The following is a 27,311-nucleotide window of genomic DNA, read 5'->3' on the forward strand; positions in this document are numbered from 1 at the left end:
TTAGTCTGGTGCAGCAGACATCAACACCGGTGTGTCTGCCCGTTGTGGAAACAGAGTGTAGACAGACACACTTTGCTATAAACGCACACTGGACAACACATCGACACTAATTAACATCAGGAGAATGTTTCCTGTGATGATGAAAGATCGCCCTCTGGCATGGTTGTATGTGTTGCCCATCGTGTAAGTTAGTTTAAGTTAGATTAAGTAGTGTGTAGGCTTAGGGACCGATGAACTCTGCAGTTTGGTTCAAAATGGTTCAAATGGCTCTGAGCACTATGGGACTTAACGTCTGAGGCCATCAGTCCCCTAGAACTTAGAACTACTTAAACCTAACCTAAGGACATCACACATATCCTTGCCAGAGGCAAGATTCGAACCTGCGACCGTAGCGGTCGCGCGGTTCCAGACTGTAGCGCCTAGAACCGCTCGGCCCCTCCGGCTGCAGTTTAGTCCCATAAGACTTTACCACAAATTTCCAAAAATTCCTCTTCAAAAGCCGGCCGAAGTGGCCGTGCGGTTAAAGGCGCTGCAGTCTGGAACCGCAAGACCGCTACGGTCGCAGGATCGAATCCTGCCTCGGGCATGGATGTTTGTGATGTCCTTAGGTTAGTTAGGTTTAACTAGTTCTAAGTTCTAGGGGCCTAATGACCTCAGCAGTTGAGTCCCATAGTGCTCAGAGTCATTTGAAGCCAACCTCTTCAAAAGGAACCGAACCGAGGCATCCATCACGTCTAAATGCATCAAGAAAAACATCCAAAGGTCTTTATTGAGCAATGAATTGATGATGGTAATCAATTTTGATGATTATATATCATATGTTTTGACCCGCACGGATAGGCACGATATTCGGATAGGCACTTCGACCCTGGATCCAGTTCGCTCGGCGGATTAACGACGACGAGGGACGGCGCACCGGCATCCTCGACGTGGGTTTTAGGTGGTTTCCCACATCGAACAAGGCATACCGGGCTGAGACTGCGACGAACAGCTTCCCATTAGGGCAAACCAGTTGCGTCTCTACCTGTGGTTACTCTTGCTTTAGGTACTTGGGCTATGCATGGCTGTGTTTAAAAAAGAATAACTCGATTTAGTCATAGGGTCTGTTTACATGATCCGCAGCTCACTGAAAATAATACACTGTAGCTGTGATCCTGCAGTCGAATAGTCTATGCATTGCATGGAACTGCGGGTTAATGACATACGCAGAAATACAAAAGTTAAATGAATAGTTTAATAACAGTGGTTCAATTCTAACACCTGTAACTGATGTAGAAGACAGAGAATTATGTTGAATAATGTTTATTCAAGAAAGGATATATCATATAAACGGGAAATTGATCTTACGATATTCAGCTGAAATACACCAGAACATATTCTTATCAAATGCATTAAAGTTACGTTGAGAGCCTTACGAGAATTTTAGTAAAATCCTCCAAACCAAATTGTAAACATAGGTAAGGGAAAACTAAGTACATTTCGTAATCACAGAACACGAAATATTCGCTATCACAAACCAGTTCAGAGTTCAGCATAATGAGTTAGAAATTATCACATATAATACAAAGAATAGTAACTCATACCCTACCTGTCCTCAGTTCTGTAATACAAGCGGAAAAAAGTAGAGTCCTACTCTGGGGCACATTCAGACCTAACATGAGTTAGAGTGGCTTAAAAAATGTTCAAATGTGTGTGAAATCGTATGGGACTTAACTGCTAAGGTCATCAGTCCCTAAGCTTACACACTACTTAAACTAAATTATCCTAAGGACGAACACACGCGTCCGTGTCCGACGGAGGACTCGAACCTCCGACGGGACCAGGCTTCAAAAGTTAAGAGTATTGTAGCGGATTTTCGCCCCCCCCCCCCCCAGAATCAATCACCTATACACAGAATCACGCACGTTACCATAGGTAAGTCTGCCTTCTTCCAGCACTCGACACCAAGTGTCCAGAATCGCTCCCTTGAGCTCTTCACTCAAAAGCCCAACTCTCCACTTGCCGCCGGCGGTTAAAGGCGCTGCAGTCTGGAACCGCAAGACCGCTACGGTCGCAGGTTCGAATCCTGTCTCGGGCATGGATGTTTGTGATGTCCTTAGGTTAGTTAGGTTTAACTAGTTCTAAGTTCTAGGGAACTAATGACCTCAGCAGTTGAGTCCCATAGTGTTCAGAGCCTTTTTTTTTTTTTTTTTTTTTTTTTTTTTTTTTTTTTTGAATCTGCACTTGCCTCCCTTAGTGTTACGCTATTGTCTCTTTTTGCGTTCGCTGCATCGTTCTTAAGCTCTACAGATATGGTTTGACTCTACATAACCACTCCCCTGACTGTTGTACTGCGGTACATTCAGGCCGTCTCGGAGAAAGAAATTGAGGGTTGTAACCTACAAAACATAGTGTAAAAACTTAAATTTTTACATTATTTTTCTTCTAAGAGGCAAAGGTGAAGGATACTATACATAATCTGGATGAAAATGGCGTTAAGGGAGATGTAGAGGAAGTCAGTCTCCTTGAAATGAGAATCAGGGAAGCCAGTGAAAATTCAGTTCCATGAAGTACATTAGACTTTGGAGTTTTACTAGGAAACAAGGGGGGGGGGCATGAAACCTGTTTTAGGAAATAATAAGCTTTTTCAGAGAAAATTCCGTGATGGCCAGGGAGCAGTATTTTACGATCATGCTAAAAATTCAGATAGCTAGCTTATACTTTTAAATAAATACTAGTTTTAATCTAGTGTTTAAGTATGCAGAGCAGCTGAAAGTAAAGCACTGGTTCGGCAAGACAAAAATGAAAGCGAGTAAAGAGCTTTACTAAGACTTTATGAAAGAGACAGGAAGACTTAAGACTGAGGGCAGCTGAATCCACTAGACTGCATGGAGCAGTGGATTTCAGCAGGAAACCAGCTGACAGTCTCTGACAAACTGGGGGACCTGATGGACAGGTTATTTATAACCACGTACGATTCAATTAAATGTTTTTTGCAACAAAAATGATTTTATGAAACATTACTGTTTCATTTCCGATACAATCGACGAAAAATTGAAAAGTGCCAAATGCAAAGGATGCGAAAAATATTTTAAAAATGAACCGTTTATTTTTATAGCATCCAGTTTTATAATTCTGTAAAGTAAGACATCATCGCTTTGTTTCAGATGAATTATGTGTACGTAGGCTGTGTAGGTTCTTATGTTGGTAACGCCACATAGCGCTCTGTATGAAAATCACTGACTGTACTGTGTGCAGTCTGTGACTGGTTTGCATTGTTGGAATATTTGCTACTGTAGTGGTGGGTAGTTGGATGTGAAAAGCGCGTAGCGTTGCGCAGTTGGAGGTGAGCCGCCAGCAGTGGTGGATGTGGGGAGAGAGATGGCAGAATTTTGAGAGTGGACGATCTGGACGTGTGTCCGCCAGAAAAACGAAATTTGTAATACTGGATGTCACGAACTGATATATATATTACGACTTTAGAACACTATTAAGGGCCGCGCGGGATTAACCGAGCGGTCTCGAGCGCTGCAGTCATGGACTGTGCGGCTGGTACCGGGGGAGGTTCGAGTCCTCCCTCGGGCATGGGTGTGTGTGTTTGTCCTTAGAATAATTTGGGTTAAGTAGTGTGTGAGCTTAGACACGCAAACACACACACACACACACACACTATTAAGGTAAACACATTGTCTGTTCTCTATCAAAATCTTTCATTTGCTGACAATGCCTATCAGTTGTTAGTGCCTTCCGTAATTAGAATCTTTTATTTAGCTGGCAGTACTGGCGCTCGCTGTATTGCAGTAGTTCGAGTAACGAAGATTTTTGTGAGGTAAGTCATTTATGAAAGGTATGGGTTATTGTTAGTCAGGGCCATTCTTTTGTAGGCATTATTGAAAGTCAGATTGCGTTGCGCTTAAAAAATATTTTGTGTCAGTTTAGTGATGATCAGAATAGATAGAGAATTGTCTGAGTACGTTCAGTTTTGCTCTGCTGTTTGAAAATCAAATAACGTAAGGGGTTTACCAGCACAGTAATTCATAAATTATTCCAAGGGGAGGTTTCATATGTTCCAATATAACATTTAGAAAATAATGTAGTTTCAGAAAACTTTACGTGTTCAATACCTTTTCTTCTGTATGACAAGATATGAAGAGATGGCGGATCTAATCACACACGTCGATCGCATAAAAGCGACACCAGAACGCTGAAGGTAGTCAAACTGAGTTTGTGGCATTGTGCGGCCTGACACTTGTACAGAGATGGAATGCGTTGGCATTTCTGTGAGTTCAAGATACTTCAGTTAGTCCTCTGCTATCACATACGCTGGCTTCGCCAACCGACAATCAGACTATTACATTCGAGCCTATCCTAGACGTCGGGCAAAGGTACAGATCAGTCTTTCACCACAACCAGTTTTCTTTTCACATCCGTTGGATTCGACAGCACACAACCACACTGTCACACTCGAACATAACCTAGATGGTTCAAATGGCTCTAAGCACTATGGGACTCAACATCTGAGGTAGTCAGTCCCCTAGACTTAGAACTACTTAAACCTAACTAACCTAAGGACATCACACACATCCATGCCCGAGAGAGGATTCGAACCTGCGACCGTAGCAGCAGCGCGGTTCCGGACTGAAGCGCCTAGAACCGCGCGGTCACAGCTACCGGCCATAACCTAGACATCAGGCAAAGACACAGATCAGTCTGTCACCCAAAGTAGGGTTTTTGCTTTCACATTCGTTGGATTCGCCAACTCACAATCAGACTGCCACACTCAAACCAAACCTAACTTCGGGCAGAGCTACAGATGAGTCTCTCAGCAAAACAACGCGAGGAAAGCAGCTTATCCCAGCAATACCATCAGGGTTTGCAGAAATGTCTCGCTGCACAAGTGTTGCGACTAGGGATGGGAAAAACCGACCGTACTTTAGCTCCGGATAACCGGTATTTGGTCTCGGTTATAACAGGTGTTTTTATTTATTTTTTACTAATAACCGAGTAAAAAATCGAAATATCAATTAGCTATAGCAACAGTGCTAAAATATTTCGTTTTTAAACAAATATTTCTTAAGAAAGACGTAATATTTATAAGTAAAAGTTTACGTTATTTTGAAATATTGTTATTACAAAAAATGAGAAAAGCGATCAGTGCTCTTTTAATAACAATGCCGAAAGAAACGCGCATGAATACGTGGCATGAGAAGTGATATAGACAATAATATCCCTGCTGCCGTGTGTCGTAGCCATAGGCACGTGTGCTCGTACATTAAAAGATTTAAAAAAATTGTCTACCATTTCTGTGAAGTAATAAAAGAGGAAGGAGATCGGTGTCTACATAATATGCCTTCAACTGCTTGTAGCCGTTGCAAACGGACAATTTAACACGAAAACAGGCGCCTTCAACTTCAGTTTTCACCCTTTAGGGAAATGCCCAGACACTGATATGATAACTGATTAGGAAATAATTTTTGAGCAGAGTTTCAGAAAATTAGAATCAGCACAAGAATGCTGGTAACATTTTCTAATATTGAACCAGTAACCACTTTTAGAGAATAGCAGCGAACAGTGGACGGACGAAGTTTTCTTTCATTTGCCTATTTAACTCAATAATTTGATTCTAAGTATTTTGAAACTGTGAGAGTCACAGTTTTTTTCTATCTTTGTTCGAGTTCTGTGTTTATTACAGGAAACAACATGTACAAAAAAAAACGTAAAATCCATTATTTCAGAAGCCGGTTATTTTGAGCGGTTGCAACAGTCAGGTTGAACTGGAGTGGGAAAAAATCCGATATAGCCGAAAAGCAATTGTTTTGAGTTTTAACCGCCATCCCTAGTGCCGACCCACATCAAAACGCTCTGTCCCGGCAAACGTAATAGGAGCAAGAGTTCCTACTTTTCAATTTCCCTCCAGTGAAAGCGTAGCGTTGACTGATGACTGTGGGTTGCTGCTCGGGTGCGTGCGTGACACTTGTCTGGGGCACCGCTCGTCAGCTGCGCGAAACGGCGCTCATTGCCTAACTGCACAATTTCGCCGTTATCGCTGCCCCAGCTGACAGGCTAATAATGCCCGCGGACAAACAGCTGCGCCGCGGTGGGGGGAGACGGCCGTCACTGGTTCAGCCTACAGCTTGCTGCTCTTTTCTGCTATGGCTCTGCCGTGCTTCCCCTGTCAAATCAGGACGCCCAATGTGCGTGCGCAGAACCGCGAGTTTTCTCCGTTCTGCGCACAACATCACTGTGGAGAAGCCCCGCTCGGTTCACCCGCGCTTTTACACAAGGGAACCTCCCCATCGCACCCCCCCCTCCCCCCTCAGATTTAGTTGATTTAGTTGTAAGTTGGCACAGTGGATAGGCCTTGAAAAACTGAACTCAGATCAATCGAGAAAACAGGAAGAAGTTGTGTGGAACTATGAAAAAATTAAGCAAAATATACAAACTGAGTAGTCCATGCGCAAGATAGGCAACATCAAGAATAGTATTAGATCAGGAGCGCCGTGGTCCCGTGGTTACCGTGCTGCGGAACGAGAGGTCCTTGGTTCAAGGCTTCCCTCGACTGAAAAGTCTACTTTCTTTATTTTCGCAAAGTTATGATCTGTCCGTTCGTTCAAAAATGGCTCTGAGCACTATGGGACTCAACTGCTGAGGTCATTAGTCCCCTAGAACTTAGAACTAGTTAAACCTAACTAACCTAAGGACATCACAAACATCCATGCCCGAGGCAGGATTCGAACCTGCGACCGTAGCGGTCTTGCGGTTCCAGACTGCAGCGCCTTTAACCGCACGGCCACTTCGGCCGGCTGTCCGTTCGTTCATTGACGCCTCTGTTCACTGTAATAAGTTTAGTGTCTGTGTTTTGCGACCGCACCGCAAAACCGTGCGATTAGTAAACGAAAGGAGGTGCCTCTCCAATGGGAACCGAAAACATTAGATCGCAAGGTCATAGGTCAACCGATTCCTCCACAGGAAAACACGTCTTATATAATCTATACGTCACATGACAGGAATATGTTGTCGACCAACCTAACTTGTACACTTGGCGAATGTGTAAAAAGTTTCTTCTGCCTTGCCCGATTTAGGTTTTCTTGTGGACGTGATAATCACTCCCAAAAAAGTGATGAAAACATAAGAGTTTGTCACAAACTGCAACAAATGAATGCAATAGTTTCACAGTCGCACAGTTTTCCCTGTGCTCTATCAAAACATATGTTTTTAATGTTTTCAAATTTTTCCGTGTTTAGACCGTCAAATCCTGCCTATGTCCAAGCAAATCTGAACATGTCCTGGAATTTTGGAGAGCGAAGTTGATTATGTGTGAGTGCCTGAATTTTGATAATTGTCTGAAAATTAAAAATTAAACTTTTTACTCGAGGGAAGACTTGAAACAAGGACCTCTCGTTCCGCAGCTGCTCACGCTAACCACGGGACCACAAGCACTTCGGAGCTCATACTATCCTTGATGTTGCCTATCTTGCGCATGGACTACTCAGTTTGTATATTTTTGCTTTTTCTTCCTCTTTTCTCGATTGATCTGTGTTCAGTTTTTCAAGACGTATCCACTGTGCCAGCTTATAACTAAATCTGAGGGGGGTGCGATGGGGAGGTTCCCTTGTTAGAAGCCAATAAGTTATGTGCTGTTGCTCTTTGTTTTTCTGTACCATAGAGCTTTTTCCGTCCTCTTTGACATTAATAATGCTGAATTGGGCTTGGGCTGTACGTGAAAACTATAATCACAAAACTAATAATAATTTTCCTAAAGTTCCAGAAACATGACAGCAATAGGTTGACCTCTGTGGAAGAAGTGATGACATTAGCACTAAAAATTCTACTGTCTGTATTTATGAGATCTAATTTGTGAAACTTCTATTAATATGTTAAACCCGACTGCAATACTTACATTGCATTATATTAGAGCCATTGCTGCTTCTCTTCCATCCTCTATCCAAAAACTGAAACAAAGAAATCATGTAAGGAAATACCGTGAAACTCGTAAATGTGCGCTGATCGTACTAGCTTGTCACCGCATTAAAAAAAATGTGGAACAAAACATGCAAACAAAAATGTCCTTATCGAGGATGAAATTAAGAAAGTTGAGAAAGAACTAACAGTAATGAGAAAATAAGCAGCGTCTAACAACAGTAGCTAAACAATATGCTGACAACAAGGACAAAAATACTAGTTCATGCTTTACGCAGGCAGAGGAAACTGTGCCATGCCCTTCAGTTATGAGACACCACTAAACCAATGACTTATACTCTACATTCTACAATAGGTACACACAACTTCAATATTCGTCTAATACAAGAAGAGAACCAGTTAGAGTGGGGAAGATGTAAACAAAGCCATGCTTTTCATTCTCTTTGCTGAGGGAAACCTGTATTTACGTAGGTAGCCAGTTGGGCATACCATTACCTGGATTTCCAGCAATGAAAAGATTGGTGTCTAATTCTTTCGGTCTGAACTTGGCATTTTGATTAATGTCAAGCTCGAATATAATTATGTGTGTGTCGAGTAATTCTAATTTCTGGGGTTTTCTTGTTACTTCATAAATGCATGAAATAGATCTTAAATATTATTGGCGGTTGTGAGGCAAAAAATGTGTTTATTACTTTCAAAAGTCTTATTATTGTTGTATGGAGTATAACTGAAAATGAAGGACGGCAGGTTAGAAGTTACCTAACAGAAAATATGAACAATGGAATATGTACCTATAGTGTCATTCTTGTCATTACAAGAAAAGTAACATACGATTTTTGTGGTCGTAGCAAGTAGCAACAGTGCATCTATGTCTAATCGTACCCGTAATCCATTACATTACCATTCAGTGCTCGTAAATCAGTGTTACTTTAAGAAGAATAATGTCAAGCCGGAATGAGAGACTACATCTGGCACTGCTACCGCTTCTCGAGAATGACGTCACGCGGAAACGCCCGATCGCTGCCGAACGCCGGGATCCAAATTTCTGTTGTAATAATGTTGCTATCGAATGGCAGGAAGCTATAGTTTCTCTCTGCAAATTGAAAAGCAAGCTGTAATTGTGATGCAGAAAGTGGCTTCTCTCGGAAGAACACAACTGCTGTAGAAGGCGAGAGAATGATTTACAGTCTAACTGCTCATGGCATTGAGCTGTGATTTACGCGGATTCTGCTCGTGTGGGTCTTTGGCGTCGATTACAGTAGCTGCTGTTTTCTGTAGTCCCTACAGTGGGAAATTAACACTGTTCAGGCTTGTCTGTGTACTGCATCGCCACTATTCAAAAGTCGCGTTGCGGAAGGATGGGTAAATTTTGTGGAACAGCCCGTAACTGCTCCTTGTGACAGTTGGGTAGTTAGAGTGGAGACTCAGTTGCTCGCTCCTGAGTTTTTTAAAGTCCCCTCTGCACGATGTACTTTCTTCCCTCAGCTGACGACTCGCAGCAAGTGAATCTACTCCAGCGCTCCTGGCGATTTATTCCCGCACAGAGTCTCCTCTGTCAAGTGTTTAACACGTGGTCGTGGTCGTTTTCGTTAACACGTCAATGCCAAAACTGCTTGTGTTTTGAGAGCCCCTGCTGTTCTGTCTCACAAAGGTTGTATGGTAAAATCTCCTCACTCCTAAAACTGGAAGGGTAGGAAACGTATCGTACAAACAGAAAAATAGCCGCATTTGTCTGCTAGAGAAAATATGTTCTTAGAAACAAGTCAAGCAGTATTTGGATAGCCGTAAACAACGCATTCTTAAAGTTTGGAAGCTTCGGTAGCTCAGATGGTAGAGCACTTGCCCGCGAAAGGCAAAGGTCCCGAGTTCGAGTCTCGGTCGGGCACACAGTTTTAATCTGCCAGGAAGTTTCAACGCATTCTTAATTTATGACCTGTACGTCGTTTTTTCTTTCTGAGTGCCAAATAACACTATATCTTATTTTTCTCATTAAAAGACTTATCTTAGAAAATAGATTAAGGATAGGCAAACCTACGTTTCTGGCATATGTAGACTTAGAGAAAGCTTTTGACAATGTCGCCTGGAATACTCTCTTTCAAATTCTGAAGGTGGGAGGGGTAAAATACAGGAAGCGAAAGGCTATTTACAAATTGTAAAGAAACCAGATGGCAGTTATGAGAGTCGAGGGCAGCCGCTGTTGCAGACGCTGTACGATGCGCCAGAGCTATACGCTGAGCACGACCTTCTTCCCTACTGGTAGTGGCACGTGGACGTCCGGAGCCCGGTATTCTTGCGACCGTACATTCTCGTGACCACCGCTGCCAGGGGCTACATTCCTGCCGTCTACACGATCTCCTTCAAACTCAGTGAGGCGTCGATAATGACATTTTTGTCGCCTTAAACACGTTCTTGACTAACAACAGTTCACCACGTCCAATCTCAAAGGTAACCAACTCTCATGACAGTTACAGCGTGTGTTCAAAGCAAACCTGATTTACATATTCATAGCGACATCTCCTTCGTGGTGTTGCAGTTTTTTGCGTCAGTATATATCAAATGTCCGCCCGAATGTTCGTTAGAGTAACGAGTAAAAATTTGAAGTAAATCGGTCGAGTACTTTTCGAGATTTTTGGTAATAAGCATTCCCCTTTCTGTATTAAATATAAACTTATATAAGATGGCGCTCTAGTAGGTATATGAAAACAAGCATGTATTCTAACGCAGCAACTGATGAACTTTCTGAGATTTACCGAACGTTTACTGTTACATTTATATTTGCATATATAGTGTTGTGGTGGCAGAAGAGCCAACACCGTGTTACTAGAGGAGGCCGAAATGCACGCGTTTTAGCTCACGCAGGCTGGCGTGAGGAGGGAAGAACTATACTAACGTGAGGTCTGGAACATGACAAGGAATTAGAATTCAGAAAGTGGACGTAATTAGTTTGATACTTAACTTTAATCCATTAATGATGAACGTCGCTCTTGACGGTACATGATTCACAATATTATTCTTGAAGATATGAATTATAGTAACTGAATATGGCGCCTTGCTAGGTCGTAGCAAATGACGTAGCTGAAGGCTATGCTAAACTGTCGTCTCTGCAAATGAGAGCGTAAGTAGTCAGTGAACCATCGCTAGCAAAGTCTGCTGTACAGCTGGGGCGAGTGCTAGGGAGTCCCTCTAGACGAGACCTGCCGTGTGTCGGCGCTCGCTCTGCAATCACTGATAGTGGCGACACGCCGGTCCGACGTATACCAACGGACCGCGGCCGATTTAAAGGCTACCACCTAGCAAGTGTGGTGTCACATATAGGGTGGTCAGAAAAGATTGTAAAGGCGTTGCTGGTAGGTCGTGATGAGACGGTGTCGCGAAGCGTGTCCGTAGTTTGGTTTCCTACAAACGTACAAAAGAACGATACAAAAGCTGGACATGGGACGGTCTCGTGAGTTATCACCTACACTGTGAGAACAACTGGCACTAACTGTATCTGGCGAGCTATTTGAATTTGCACCAGTACAATCTACCCGGGGAACACCGTTGCAAGCTTTTCTAACTGTTTTTGACCAGCTTGCATAAGTACGCTTTTTCTTTGTCCTTGCACCGCTATTGTATATATCGCTACCTGGCTGCTTTTAGATATTTCATGTGTCTTGTGGAGGAAGAATACTGAATCGCCAAAGAAACTCGTATAGGCATGCGTATTGAAATACAGGGATATGTAAACAGACAGAGTGCGGCGCTGCGGTCGACAACGGCTATGTAAGACAAGTGCCTGTCGCTGTTGTTTAGATCGGTTACTGCTGCTACAATGGCGAGTTATCGAGATTTAAGTGAACGTGGTGTTATAGCCGGCGGACGTGCGATGGGACACAGCATCTCCGAGGTGGCGATTAAGTGGGGATTTTCCCGTTCGACCATTTCACCAGTGTACCTTGTACATCACGAAGTCGGTAAACATAATCTCCGACATAGCTGCGGCCGGAGAAGATACTGTAAAAACGGGACCAACGACGACTGAAGAGGATCGTTCAACGTGACAAAAGTGCAACACTTCCGCAAATTGCTTCAGATTTCAATGCTGGGTCATTCACGAAACATCATCGATACGGGCTTTCGGAGCCGAAGGTCCAGTCTTGTACCCTTGATGATTCGACGACACGGAGCTATATGCCTCGCCTGCACCCGTTAACACCGACATTGGACTGTCGATGACCGGAAATGTGTTGCCTGGTCGGACGAGTCTCGTTTCAAATTGTATCGAGTGCATGGACGTGTGCTGGTACGGAGACGGTCTCATTAATCCACGGACCGTGCATGTGAGCAGGAGATTGTTTAATTTGGTGGAGGCTTTGTATTGGTGTGGGGCGTTTGCAGTTGGAGTGAGATGGGACCCCTGATACTTCTAGATACGACCCTTAATAGGTGCCACGTACGTAAGTATCCTGTCTGACCATCTGCATCCATTCCTGTCCATTGTGCATTCCGACGGACGTGGGCAATTCCAACAGGGCAATGCGACACCACACACGTCCAGAACTGCTACAGAGTGGCTCCAGGAACACTCTTGTGAGTTTAAACACTTCCGCTGGCCACCAAACTCCTCAGACATGAACGTAATTGAGCATATCTGGGATGCCTTGCAACGTGCTGTTCAGAAGTGATCTCCTCCCCCTCGTGCTCTTACGGATTTATGGACAGCCCTGCAGTATTCAGTGTCCATTCTTTCCAGGACTATTTCATAGTCGAGTCCATACCACGTCGTGTTGCAGCAGCTCTGCTTGGTAGCGGGGGCCCTACCCGATATTAGGCATGTGTACCAATTTCTTTGGCCCTTGATTGTACCAGGACATGAAGCTATCTTAGCAGTTTTCACGCAAAGGAAGAAAACAACAAAATAAAGATTGTTGTTGTTGTGTTCTTCAGTCCTGAGACTGGTTTGATGCAGCTCTCCATGCTACTCTATCCTGTGCAAGCTTCTTCATCTCCCAGTACCTACTGCAACCTACATCCTTCTGAATCTGCTTAGTGTATTCATCTCTTGGTATCCCTCTACGATTTTTACCCTCCACGCTGCCCTCCAATGCTAAATTTGTGATCCCTTGATGCCTCAAAACATGTCCTACCAACCGATCCCTTCTTCTAGTCAAGTTGTGCCATAAACTTCTCTTCTCCCCAGTCCTATTCAATACCTCCTCATTAGTTACGTGATCTACCCACCTTATCTTCAGCATTCTTCTGTAGCACCACATTTCGAAAGCTTCTATTCTCTTCTTGTCCAAACTGGTTATCGTCCATGTTTCACTTCCATACATGGCTACACTCCATACAAATACTTTCAGAAACGACTTCCTGACACTTAAATCTATACTCGATGTTAACAAATTTCTCTTCTTCAGAAACGATTTCCTTGCCATTGCCAGTCTACATTTTATATCCTCTCTACTTCGACCATCATCAGTTATTTTACTCCCTAAATAGCAAAACTTCTTTACTACTTTAAGTGTCTCATTTCCTAATCTAATACCCTCAGCATCTCCCGATTTAATTTGACTACATTCCATTATCCTCGTTTCGCATTTGTTGATGTTCATCTTATATCCTCCTTTCAAGACACTGTCCATTCCGTTCAACTGCTCTTCCAAGTCCTTTGCTGTCTCTGACAGAATTACAATGTCATCGGCGAACCTCAAAGTTTTTACTTCTTCTACATGAATTTTAATACCTACTCCGAATTTTTCTTTTGTTTCCTTTACTGCTTGCTCAATATACAGATTGAATACATCGGGGAGAGGCTACAACCCTGTCTCACTCCTTTCCCAACCACTGCTTCCCTTTCATGCCCCTCGACTCTTATAACTGCCATCTGGTTTCTGTACAAATTGTAAATAGCCTTTCGCTCCCTGTATTTTACCCCTGCCACCTTCAGAATTTGAAAGAGAGTATTCCAGTTAACGTTGTCAAAAGCTTTCTCTAAGTCTACAAATGCTAGAAACGTAGGTTTGCCTTTTCTTAATCTTTCTTCTAAGATAAGTCGTAAGGTTAGTATTGCCTCACGTGTTCCAACATTTCTACGGAATCCAAACTGATCTTCCCCGAGGTCCACTTCTACCAGTTTTTCCATTCGTCTGTAAAGAATTCGCGTTAGTATTTTGCAGCTGTGACTTATTAAACTGATAGTTCGGTAATTTTCACATCTGTCAACACCTGCTTTCTTTGGGATTGGAATTATTATATTCTTCTTGAAGTCTGTGGGTATTTCGCCTGTTTCATACATCTTGCTCACCAGATGGTAGAGTTTTGTCATGACTGGCTCTCCCAAGGCCATCAGTAGTTCTAATGGAATGTTGTCTACTCCCGGGGCCTTGTTTCGACTCAGGTCTTTCAGTGCTCTGTCAAACTCTTCACGCAGTATCTTATCTCCCATTTCATCTTCATATACATCCTCTTCCATTTCCATAATATTGTCCTCAAGTACATCGCCCTTGTATAAGCCCTCTATACACTCCTTCCACCTTTCTGCCTTCCCTTCTTTGCTTAGAACTGGGTTGCCATCTGAGCTCTTGATATTCATACAAGTGGTTCTCTTATCTCCAAAGGTCTCTTTAATTTTCCTGTAGGCAGTATCTATCTTACCCCTAGTGAGACAAGCCTCTACATCCTTACATTTGTCCTCTAGGCATCCCTGCTTAGCCATTTTGCACTTCCTGTCGATCTCATTTTTGAGACGTTTGTATTCCTTTTTGCCTGCTTCATTTACTGCATTTTTATATTTTCTCCTTTCATCAATTAAATTCATTATTTCTTCGCTTACCCAAGGATTTCTATTAGCCCTTGTCTTTTTACCTACTTGATCCTCTGCTGCCTTCACTACTTCATCCCTCAGAGCCACCCATTCTTCTTCTACTGTATTTCTTTCCCCCATTCCTGTCAATTGTTCCCTTATGCTCTCCCTGAAACTCTCTACAACCTCTGGTTCTTTCAGTTTATCCAGGTCCCATCTCCTTAAATTCCCGCCTTTTTGCAGTTTCTTCAGTTTCAATCTGCAGTTCATAACCAATAGATTGTGGTCAGAATCCACATCTGCCCCTGGAAATGTCTTACAATTTAAAACCTGGTTCCTAAATCTCTGTCTTACCGTTATATAATCTATCTGATACCTTTTAGTATCTCCAGGATTCTTCCAGGTATACAACCTTGTTTCATGATTCTTGAACCAAGTGTTAGCTATGATTAAGTTATGCTCTGTGCAAAATTCTACAAGGCGGCTTCCTCTTTCATTTCTTCCCCCCCAATCCATATTCACCTACTATGTTTCCTTCTCTCCCTTTTCCTACTGACGAATTCCAGTCACCCATGACTATTAAATTTTCGTCTCCCTTCACTACCTGAATAATTTCTTTTATCTCGTCATACATTTCATCAATTTCTTCATCATCTGCAGAGCTAGTTGGCATATAAACTTGTACTACTGTAGTAGGCATGGGCTTTCTGTCTATCTTGGCACAATAATGCGTTCACTATGCTGTTTGTAGTAACTAACCTGCACTCTTATTTTTTTATTCATTATTAAACCTACTCCTGCATTACCCCTATTTGATTTTGTATTTATAACCTTGTAATCACCTGACCAAAAGTCTTGTTCCTCCTGCCACCGAATTTCACTAATTCCCACTATATCTAACTTTAACCTATCCATTTCCCTTTTTAAATTTTCTGACCTACCTGCCCGATTAAGGGATCTGACATTCCACGCTCCGATCCGTAGAATGCCAGTTTTATTTCTCCTGATAACGACGTCCTCTTGAGTAGTCCCCGCCCGGAGATCCGAATGGGGGACTATTTTATCTCCGGAATATTTTACCCAAGAGGACGCCATCATCATTTAATCATACAGTAAAGCTGCATGTCTTCGGGAAAAATTACGGCTGTAGTTTCCCCTTGCTTTCAACCGTTCGCAGTACCAGCACAGCAAGGCCGTTTTGGTTAATGTTACAAGGCCAGATCAGTCAATCATCCAGACTGTTGCCCCTGCAACTACTGAAAAGGCTGCTGCCCCTCTTCAGGAACCACACGTTTGTCTGGCCTCTCAACAGATATCCCTCCGTTGTGGTTGCACCTACGGTACGGCCATCTGTATCGCTGAGGCACGCAAGCCTCCCCACCAACGGCAAGGTCCATGGTTCATGGGGGGATACAAAAGCATAAAATCCATTACTATATCTTTCGACGCCACAGTGTGTTTCTGCTCTTGCGCAGTATTCAGCACTTTCAGAATTAGAGAACTCCATACTCGGCGCAGCCAACTGCTCATTGACTTCACTGTTCCACTTGCGACGTGATTGGTTGCTGATACACATGACCCGCTCCAACAACAAGTAGCGCAGAAAGCCGCTCGTGTAAAACAGACCAAGACAGCGTCCAGTGCTGTCGTAGACACTCCAGCCAGAAAAATACACGTAGACGTGCAGCGCACAGCACGGCTCGGCCTGATCTCCATTTCACGTCCGCTTAGCTGCGTTGTAACTTGTTCGCCTCCCGTGGAAGCGGGCCTGGGTTCGATTCTTGGCCGAGTTTGAGATTTTTCTCCGCTCGTGGACTGGGTGTTGTGCTGCCATCATCATCATTAAATCCTCATCACCAAATAAGACTTGCACTTGGCGGCCGAACTTCGCCGGATGGAGCCTCCCGGCCAACGATGCCAAACGCTTTTTTACCTCAACTGGCGATAGCAAAGCCTTACAACAATCTGAGTGATCGTAAAAGATTTCGAAAACTTACGTATTATGCTGTGCCATCTAAATGTACATAATTACCTGTTTGCGAATCACTGGAAAGTACAGAGCGGGGAGAGTTTGTAACGTCGCAGTCCTTTAGGGATTCATCAGATCCCTGAACTGAGATCAAGAAGAACGAATATGTCTTGATGTAACATACATAAATCAAATTCGTTTTCCTGATGACAGTGTACTTTGCTCTACTGCGGATAAACTTCAACGGCTAATAGAAGAACGCAAAAGAGGAAGGGTACAAGTTCGCTCGAAAATATATCACACTCACGCGAGCCCATTAATCGGTGACATAGTCCTGAGCTGGTTTCCAATTATAGTTGTGAAGCTCATGGCGTGAGCGTTGTGTGCCGGGTAGTAAAGGCAGCAGCAAAGGTTAGTGAAGGCGGCATGAGTAACGCGCATGACGTGCCAACGTTACTCACGGAATGCCTGTGGAGGAACTGAGCGCTTTTTATGACGGTTAATCGCTATTTGCAACACTACTACCAGAGTGACTAATGCCACGTATTGGTAGGCCATATAAAAAGATGCGAAATACGCTTATCGAAAAGTTCTTCAACTGTTGTTCTGTAACAGTTACATTCTTCTGCTTGGTAATAGCTGAATTACGGGAATTCAAGAGCCAGCTCCACTGATTCGATGTTATTACAACACATAAGATTGTCGCAGTCATTTTCACCTCATGACAGTTACAAGTTCCCCATTTCAACTGTTTATCAGTACCAAGATTGTTTGATAACTTGCACGTTAAACTGTCAGTGTTTTCTGTTGTAGTCCTAAATATGGGTGACGTTTACCAGTATCCAATAATACATTACCTTGTCAGAAATGCTTTTAAGTTTGAGAGAGAGAAAAGCAGAAATAAAAAATTAAAATCGTGTGATTGACGTGCATATGGAATGCACTTGAAATTAGCACTGTTTCTTTGATAGAGAAACTAGACTAAATGCAAACCAGAACCTGCCACATACAGTCGCATCATGCTCTTTTTTTTATTTTATATATATATATATATATATATATATATATATATATATATATATATATATATATATATATATATATATATATATATATATACTGCGACAGCAGCGCAGCTAACGGTCAGTAAGCTACAGTGTTGAATATGACATCCGACAAACGTGAACCGAAGCTTTTATATCGATGGGTATGTAAACTGTAAATAGCATAACATAGTAATATTGAGAACAAGGAAAGGCGGTACGGACGGGGGAGGGGGGGGGGGGGGGGGAGAGGCAGGGGCTGGCTCTAACTAGTGAGGGTCTTATATTGAAATTCCAAAAAAATGAATTATATAAAAAAATTCCGTTGAAACATTAAAAGCACAGACCAATGGATGTGTAAATGGGTAAAATGGTAAATTGTAAAAGTGGTAATAAAGTAAGTTCAAATGGCTCTGAGCACTATGGGACTCAACATCTTAGGTCATAAGTCCCCTAGAACTTAGAACTACTTAAACCTAACTAACCTAAGGACATCACACACCCATGCCCGAGGCAGGATTCGAATCTGCGACCGTAGCGGTCACGCGGTTCCAGACTGACGCGCCTAGAACCGCACGGCCACACCGACCGGCAATAAAGTAAGTAAAACTGAATTATTTAAAGTGTGAAGTAAAAATACCCTAGAGTCTTGCTTTCAAACTATAAAAAATAAAACAGCATACAAATTGTTGTCAAATTATTACAAGTGTAGAACAAAGGGTGCATAAATATAGGTCCTTAAGAAAATAGGCTCTTGATTTATAGTTAAGCCAGATCAGGAGCTACTGAAGGGAAAACGTAGCGCTGGATGAAATGACAAAGTAGGTATTTCTTGATGAATACGTTGTAGCTTCGTATTCCATTCATATGTTCTAAGACTGTTTGCATTTCCTCTATAGCTGACATCTGGTCAGACGGTGCATCCGCAACTCTGTTTTTGTGATGAACGTTTGTCCAGCTGTTGTATCAATAATACTGTAGAGCGAAGTCGCGTACTTGTGCTTTTTCCGCCACGTGTGAACACCGGCAGAATGATAACGACTGTGGCAAGAACGGCAAACAGGCGTTCCTGCGCCGCGGTGAAGGGCCTTATCTGGCGAGGGACAGCGGAGGGCTTTGTGCCGCTGGCAAACTCCCTCCGGAGCGCTGCGTCAACTAGAGTCATTCCACGTTGGGAGACAGACGGCCGCTTCATTTCAAATCAGTGGCTCATCTGTGTCTTGGTTGTCTTCATAACGACTTTTAGTGATGAAATAACAAATGGCTCTGAACACTATGGGATTTAACATCTGTGGTCATCAGTCCCCTAGAACTTAGAACTACTTAAACCTAACTAACCTAAGGACATCACATACATCCATGCCCGAGGCAGGATTCGAACCTGCGACCTAGCGGTCACGCGGTTCCACACTGAAGCACCTAGAACCGCACGGCCGGCGATGAGATAACAAAGAAAAACTACGGACAGCCATAGGTTAAGGTAAATGTCGATGTTTCCAACATTACTGCATCAGTTACACTCTGTCCAGTGCTATAGTTGGCGTGAATACAGTAAAATACATAAAACGCTAGCGTTAGTGAAAACTGCAGTACCATAAAGGATGGACGTGCCTCACAAAAACGGTTAAGCCGCAGATCAGGTGTAAGGCACTACGCAGATGGCTGCATTTAGGGAACCGTACGAGATTAATATGCAGTGAAATGTCCTGGGGTTTCCAGCTGGTTGAAATGTCACAAGCCTTCTACCCAGTACCCACCGGCCAAAGTCAAGACGGAATGACTGGTGTTTCGATGCACGCTGTGACTTCGCTGGTGCCCGAAGCCTCGCCGTAAGTTCCACCTGAAGTCTTTGCGGTCGCTGGTTGAAGCTGTTAGCGTGAACACGGCCGTTTAAGCACTTGACGCTTGCCGGACGCGCGGGTTCATTTCGTAGATTTTGTGCCCCAGCGTGGTTCTGCTTTCTTACATTACATGAGAACAATAGACTGTTGTTTCACTCTGTAACCTCAGTCTGCCGTGTAATAACAGAGGACCTGAATATATTTTAGGGGCCTCTGCTACACATGGTTCGTCTGTGGCCAAGAAGGTTCACATTTAACATGTACTACTCGTCTATTTTTTTCTTTCGTAATACACTAACGGAAATGGGAAGTGTTACACCACGAATACCTCGAAGGAACGCTGCCAAACTGATGATCCAGTATTTCCATGCCTGTAAGATATGGTGATTAAACTCTAATCCTTATACACGGTTATTTTCAGTGCAGAAGAAAGCAGTACCTACAAGAGAACAATCGTGTGAGCAAGGGTACTGTGTGTAGCGCAGTTCTTTCTGAGGAGGTGCACTTGCGGGTTTTCTTCATTTTCCGGACTTTCAGAAGAGTCGAATCGTTAGCGTCAGAGACATGAGACTATCATGTCAGTAGACTGCGCAGACAATCTGTAATGTAAAGAATGCAGAGCGACTGCTGACGAAATGCACTGAGGACTAGAATTGTTAAAACTGCCGTAGACTATCGTAAGTAAGCGTAAGACTACGGTAGTATACCTTTAGCTTTGGTCAATTAAATTCGCAACTGTGTTACCTGCACGTTAGGTGTGTTGCATACCAATCGGGCGTTACCTCATTCCGATCGCTTTGTTTGCGTATGCGATCAGTGCCTTACTAAATTCCCCTAGAAACCGGAAGCGGTGAACCTTTAGAAACAAAGTGAGGATACATAAAGGGCCGCGTGACCTGTGGAACATTTCTAATCTACATAGTTATCCTAGTGTCTGTTACTTAACAATAAACAGTATTCTTAGCAAAAATGAAATTACAATGTTTAATACAGGTTTTATTCGAAAATTGTTGACTTGTATCGCGAAACAGAGGGATGCTGCTTGGCACATTTACATCGACTGAATATCTAGGCATAACGCTGCAGAGCTATACGAATTGTAATTAGCGTGTAAGGATTGTAATAGAGAATGCGAATGATCGACTGGTTTATTACGAGAATTCTTCGGTTTATTGGGAAAATTTTAGGGAAGTGTGGTTCATCTGTAAAGTAGACGGCTTATAGGACACTAGTGCAACACATTGCTTTGTAATGTGCGAGTGTTTGGGATCCGCACCAGGTCGGTTCAAAGGAAGGCAGTTCAGAGGCGGGCTGCTAGATTTGTTACCGGTAAGTTCGAACAACACGTAAGTATTACGGAGACGCTTGGGGAGATCATATGGGAATCAGTGTAGGTAAGGCGACGTTCTTCTCCAGGAACACTACTGAGAAAATTTAGAGAACCTGCATTTGAAGCTGACTGTAGAACGATGCTGCTGCCGTCAACGTATATTTCGAGTAAGGGCCATGAAGATAAGATAAGAGACATTAGGGCTCGTACGGAGGAATATAGACAGATGCTTTTCCGTCTCTCTATTACGACCGGGACGGTAAAGGAAATGACTCACCGTAGTATAAGGTGCCCTCCACCGCGCACCGTACTGTGGTTTGCGGAGCTTGTACGTAGCTGTAGATGCAGATCTATAAGGTGCAGTAAAATAGGAAAGATTACCGATTTACATACAGCCATAGAAAACGCAATTTTTACAATAAAAAAGGTAAATTTAAAAAAAAGCACAAAGCAAAACATACGCTATGTGATCAAAAGTATCCGGACACCTGGCTGAAAATGACTTGCAAGTTCGTGGCGGTAATGATGGAATTCAATATGGTGTTGGCCAACCCTTAGCCTGACTGACAGCTTCCACTCTCGCAGGCATACGTTCAGTCAGGTGCTGGAAGGTTTCATGGGGAATGGCAACCGATTCTTCACGGAATGATGCACTGAGGAGAGGTATTGATGTCGGTCGGTGAGGCCTGGCACGATGTCGGCTTTCCAAAACATCACAAAGGTGTTCTATAGGATTCAGGTCAGGACTCTGTGCAGGGCAGTCCATTACAGGGATGTTATTGTCGTGTAACCACTCCGCTACAGGCCGTGCATTATGAACAGGTGCTCGATCGTATTGAAAGATGCAGTCGCCATCCCCGAATTGCTCTTCAACACTGGGAAGCAAGAAATGCTTAAAACATTAATGTAGGCCTGTGCTGTGATAGTGCTACGCACAACAACAAGGGATGCAAGCCCCCTCCTTGAAAAACACGACCACACCATAAAACCACCGCCTCCGAATTTTACTGTTGGCACTACATACGTTGGCAGATGACGTTCACCGGGCATTCGCCATACCCACACCCTGCCATCGGATCGCCACATTGTGTACCGTGATTCGTCACTCCACACAACGTTTTTCCACTGTTCAATCGTCCAATGGTTACGCTCCTTAACACCAGGCGAGGCGTCGTTTGGCGTTTACCGGCATGATGTGTGACTTATGAGCAGCTGCTGAAATCCAAGTTTTCTCACCTCCCGCCTAACTGTCATAGTACTTGCAGTGGATCCTGATGCAGTTTGGAATTCCTGTGTGATGGTCTGGATAGATGTCTGCCTATTACACATTACGACCTTCTTCAACTGTCGGCGGTCTCTGTCAGTCAACAGACGAGGTCGGCCTGTACGCTTTTGTGCTGTACGTGTCCCTGCACGTTTCCACTTCACTGTCACATCGGTAACAGTGGACCTAGGGATGTTTAGGAGTGTGGAAATCCCGCGTGCAGACGTATGACACCCAATCACCTGACCACATTCGAAGTCCGTGAGTTCCGCGGAGCGCCCCATTCTGCTCTCTCACGAGGTCTAATGACTACTGAGGTCGCTGATATGGAGTACCTGGCAGTAGGTGGCAGCACAATGCACCTAATATGAAAAAACGTACGTTTTTGGGGTGTCCGGATACTTTTGATCAGACAGTGTAGAGCTAGAAAACCCAATTTCCACAATAAAAAGGTATTCTTTTTTAGAAAAAGCACAAAACAAAAACGTATGAAATATCGGTGCACTACTTCGTTGAGCTTATATAAAATATGTTTCTGTTATTCATAAACAACTTTCACACTTATCAATATTAACAGAAAACTCTTGCCTTTGATGATGATGAAGATCGTTCTGCTGAGTACAAAATAAAAACAGTAATTATATAGTTGCTGTACACCTTGCCTTTAATACAGCCGCACAAAAAGGTGTCGCATGTGTTCAGATTCGGAGAATATGGTAGCCAATCGAGACCAATGCCAGTGGCCTCTGGGTACACCACAGAAAGAACGCGGTCCTCAGAGTGATCCTCCAGGACATCACTCTCCTGCTTCGAAGGGGTCAAGCTCCGTTTTGCGTGAACCACATGTTGTCAAAATCAGGGTCACTTTGGATAATATAGAGGAAATCATCTTGCAAAATCTCCACCTACCCTTCGGTAGTCACAGTGTCATCATGGAATATCGCACTGATTATTCGGTAACTGAGAATTGCACACCACACAGTCATCCATTGAGGGTGAAGAGACTTTTCGATATCGAAATGCGGATTCTGAGTCCCCCAAAATACGCCAATTTTGTTTGTTGACTAACCCATCCAAATGAAATTGGGCTTCGCCGCTAAAGCAAACCACTAATTCCCATCATGCCCCGCGGCCAACAGTGCAGTTTGAATGACCTAACGAAAAAAAAGTAGGTAAAAAGACAAGGGCTAGTAGAAATCCTTGGGTAACAGAAGAAATATTGAATTTAATGGATGAAAGGAGAAAATATAAAAATGCAGTAAGTGAAACAGGCAAAAAGGAATACAAACGTCTCAAACGTCTCAAACGTCTCAAAAATGAGATCGACAGGAAGTGCAAAATGGCTAAGCAGGGATGGCTAGAGGACAAATGTAAGGATGTAGAGGCCTATCTCACTAGGGGTAAGATAGATACCGCCTACAGGAAAATTAAAGAGACCTTTGGAGATAAGAGAACGACTTGTATGAATATCAAGAGCTCAGATGGAAACCCAGTTCTAAACAAAGAAGGGAAAGCAGAAAGGTGGAAGGAGTATATAGAGGGTCTATACAAGGGCGATGTACTTGAGGACAATATTATGGAAATGGAAGAGGATGTAGATGAAGATGAAATGGGAGATATGATACTGCGTGAAGAGTTTGACAGAGCACTGAAAGACCTGAGTCGAAACAAAGCCCCCGGAGTAGACAATATTCCATTGGAACTACTGACGGCCGTGGGAGAGCCAGTCCTGACAAAACTCTACCATCTGGTGAGGAAGATGTATGAGACAGGCGAAATACCCTCAGACTTCAAGAAGAATATAATAATTCCAATCCCAAAGAAAGCAGGTGTTGACAGATGTGAAAATTACCGAACTATCAGTTTAATAAGTCACAGCTGCAAAATACTAACACGAATTCTTTACAGACGAATGGAAAAACTAGTAGAAGCCAACCTCGGGGAAGATCAGTTTGGATTCCGTAGAAACACTGGAACACGTGAGGCAATACTGACCTTACGACTTATCTTAGAAGAAAGATTAAGGAAAGGCAAACCTACGTTTCTAGCATTTGTAGACTTAGAGAAAGCTTTTGACAATGTTGACTGGAATACTCTCTTTCAAATTCTAAAGGTGGCAGGGGTAAAATACAGGGAGCGAAAGGCTATTTACAATTTGTACAGAAACCAGATGGCAGTTATAAGAGTCGAGGGACATGAAAGGGAAGCAGTGGTTGGGAAGGGAGTGAGACAGGGTTGTAGCCTCTCCCCGATGTTGTTCAATCTGTATATTGAGCAAGCAGTAAAGGAAACAAAAGAAAAATTCGGAGTAGGTATTAAAATTCATGGAGAAGAAATAAAAACTTTGAGGTTCGCCGATGACATTGTAATTCTGTCAGAGACAGCAAAGGACTTGGAAGAGCAGTTGAATGGAATGGACAGTGTCTTGAAAGGAGGATATAAGATGAACATCAACAAAAGCAAAACAAGGATAATGGAATGTAGTCTAATTAAGTTGGGTGATGCTGAGGGAATTAGATTAGGAAATGAGGCACTTAAAGTAGTAAAGGAGTTTTGCTATTTGGGGAGCAAAATAACTGATGATGGTCGAAGTAGAGAGGATATAAAATGTAGGCCGGCAATGGCAAGGAAAGCGTTTCTGAAGAAGAGAAATTTGTTAACATCCAGTACTGATTTAAGTGTCAGGAAGTCATTTCTGAAAGTATTTGTATGGAGTGTAGCCATGTATGGAAGTGAAACATGGACGATAAATAGTTTGGACAAGAAGAGAATAGAAGCTTTCGAAATGTGGTGCTACAGAAGAATGCTGAAGATTAGATGGGTAGATCACATAACTAATGAGGAAGTATTGAATAGGATTGGGGAGAAGAGAAGTTTGTGGCGCAACTTGACCAGAAGAAGGGATCGGTTGGTAGGACATGTTCTGAGGCATCAAGGGATCACCAATTTAGTATTGGAGGGCAGCGTGGAGGGTAAAAATCGTAGAGGGAGACCAAGAGATGAATACACTAAGCAGATTCAGAAGGATGTAGGTCGCAGTAGGTACTGGGAGATGAAAAAGCTTGCACAGGATAGAGTAGCATGGAGAGCTGCATCAAACCAGTCTCAGGACTGAAGACCACAACAACAACAACAACGAAAACCGTTAAGAAATTGTGACGATTTTATTTCATATAGTTCAATAATTGTTACATTCTATAGAGGGTGTTACAAAAAGGTACTGCCAAACTTTCAGGAAACATTCCTCACACACAAAGAAAGAAAATATGTTATGTGGACATGTGTCCGGAAACACTTACTTTCCATGTTAGAGCTCATTTTATTACTTCTCTTCAAATCACATTAACCATGGAATGGAAACACACTGCAACAGAACGTACCAGCGTGACTTCAAACACTTTGTTACAGGAAATGTTCAAAATGTCCTCCGTTAGCGAGGATACATGCATCCACCCTCCGTCGCATGGAATCCCTGATGCGCTGATGCAGCCCTGGAGAATGGCGTATTGTATCACAGCCGTCCACAATACGAGCACGAAGAGTCTCTATATTTGGTACCGGGGTAGCGTAGACAAGAGCTTTCAAATGACCCCATAAATGAAAGTCAAGAGGGTTGAGATCAGGAGAGCGTGGAGGCCACGGAATTGGTCTGCCTCTACCAATCACCGAATATGTTGTTGAAAAGCGTACGAACACTTCGACTGAAATGTGCAGGAGCTCCATCGTGCATGAACCACATGTAGTGTCGTACTTGTAAAGGCACATGTTCTAGCAGCACAGGTAGCGTATGCCGTATGAAAACATGATAACGTGCTCCATTAAGCGTAGGTGGAAGAACATGAGGCCCAATCGAGACATCACCAACAATGCCTGCCCAAACGTTCACAGAAAATCTGTGTTGATGACGTAATTGCACAATTGCGTGCGGATTCTCGTCAGCCCACACATGTTGAATGTAAAATTTAAAATTTGATCACGTTGGAATGAAGCCTCATCCATAAAGAGAACATTTGCACTGAAATGAGGATTGACACATTGTTGGATGAACCATTCGCAGAAGTGTACCCGTGGAGGCCAATCAGCTGCTGATAGTGCCTGCACACGCTGAACATGGTACGAAAACACTGGTTCTCCCGTAGCACTCTCCATACAGTGACGTGGTCAGCGTTACCTTGTACAGCAGCAACTTCTCTGACGCTGACATTAGGGTTATCGTCAACTGCACGAAGAATTGCCTCGTCCATTGCAGGTGTCCTCGTCGTTCTAGCTCTTCCCCAGTCGCGAGTCATAGGCTGGAATGTTCCGTGCTCTCTAAGACGCCGATCAATTACTTTGAACGTCTTCCTGTCGGGACACCTTCGTTCTGGAAATCTGTCTCGATACAAACGTACCGCGCCACGGCTATTGCCCCGTGCTAATCCATACATCAAATGGGCATCTGCCAACTCCGCATTTGTAAACATTGCACTAACTGCAAGACCACGTTCGTGATGAACACTAACCTGTTGATGCTACGTACTGATGTGCTTGATGCTAGTACTGTAGAGCAATGAGTCGCATGTCAACACAAGCACCGAAGTCAACATTACCTTCCTTCAATTGGGCCAACTGACGGTGAATCGAGGATGTACAGTACATACTGACGAAACTAAAATGAGCTCTAATATGGAAATTAAGCGTTTCCGGACACATGTCCACATAACATCTTTTCTTTATTTGTGTGTGAGGAATGTTTCCTGAAAGTTTGGCCGTATCTTTTGTAACACCCTGTATACTGTACCAAAACTACCGGACCGTAGTTTTCGTAGAGCACAACTCTAGTGTGGCAAGAAGAGCAGCCACGGTTCTTCCAGAAAGACTATGCCAAGAGACGATCGTAGCGTTATTCGACAGGCTGTGCCTGCATTTCATTTGTCGTCATTCATCTGTTCGTTAGAGTGGAAATAGATTACTGGAATTTGGAATTGAGATCTCGAGTTGTCATGCATCATTTACCGAAGACGCCCCACAGACAAAGAGATTTGTCTGGTGTAGAGCGAAGGTCAACTGGGATGGTGCGTGGCATTTTGCGAGCGTGTCGGCAGGTGTACTGCTGAAAGGTCACAGGAAGCAGCGATTCCTGATATCCATACGTCTCCAGCCCTGGAATCATGATTTGGAAAGCCGTTGGATTTGAGGACA

The sequence above is a fragment of the Schistocerca serialis genome, chromosome 7, assembly GCF_023864345.2.
Source record: "Schistocerca serialis cubense isolate TAMUIC-IGC-003099 chromosome 7, iqSchSeri2.2, whole genome shotgun sequence".
In the NCBI taxonomy this organism is placed as follows: domain Eukaryota; kingdom Metazoa; phylum Arthropoda; class Insecta; order Orthoptera; family Acrididae; genus Schistocerca; species Schistocerca serialis.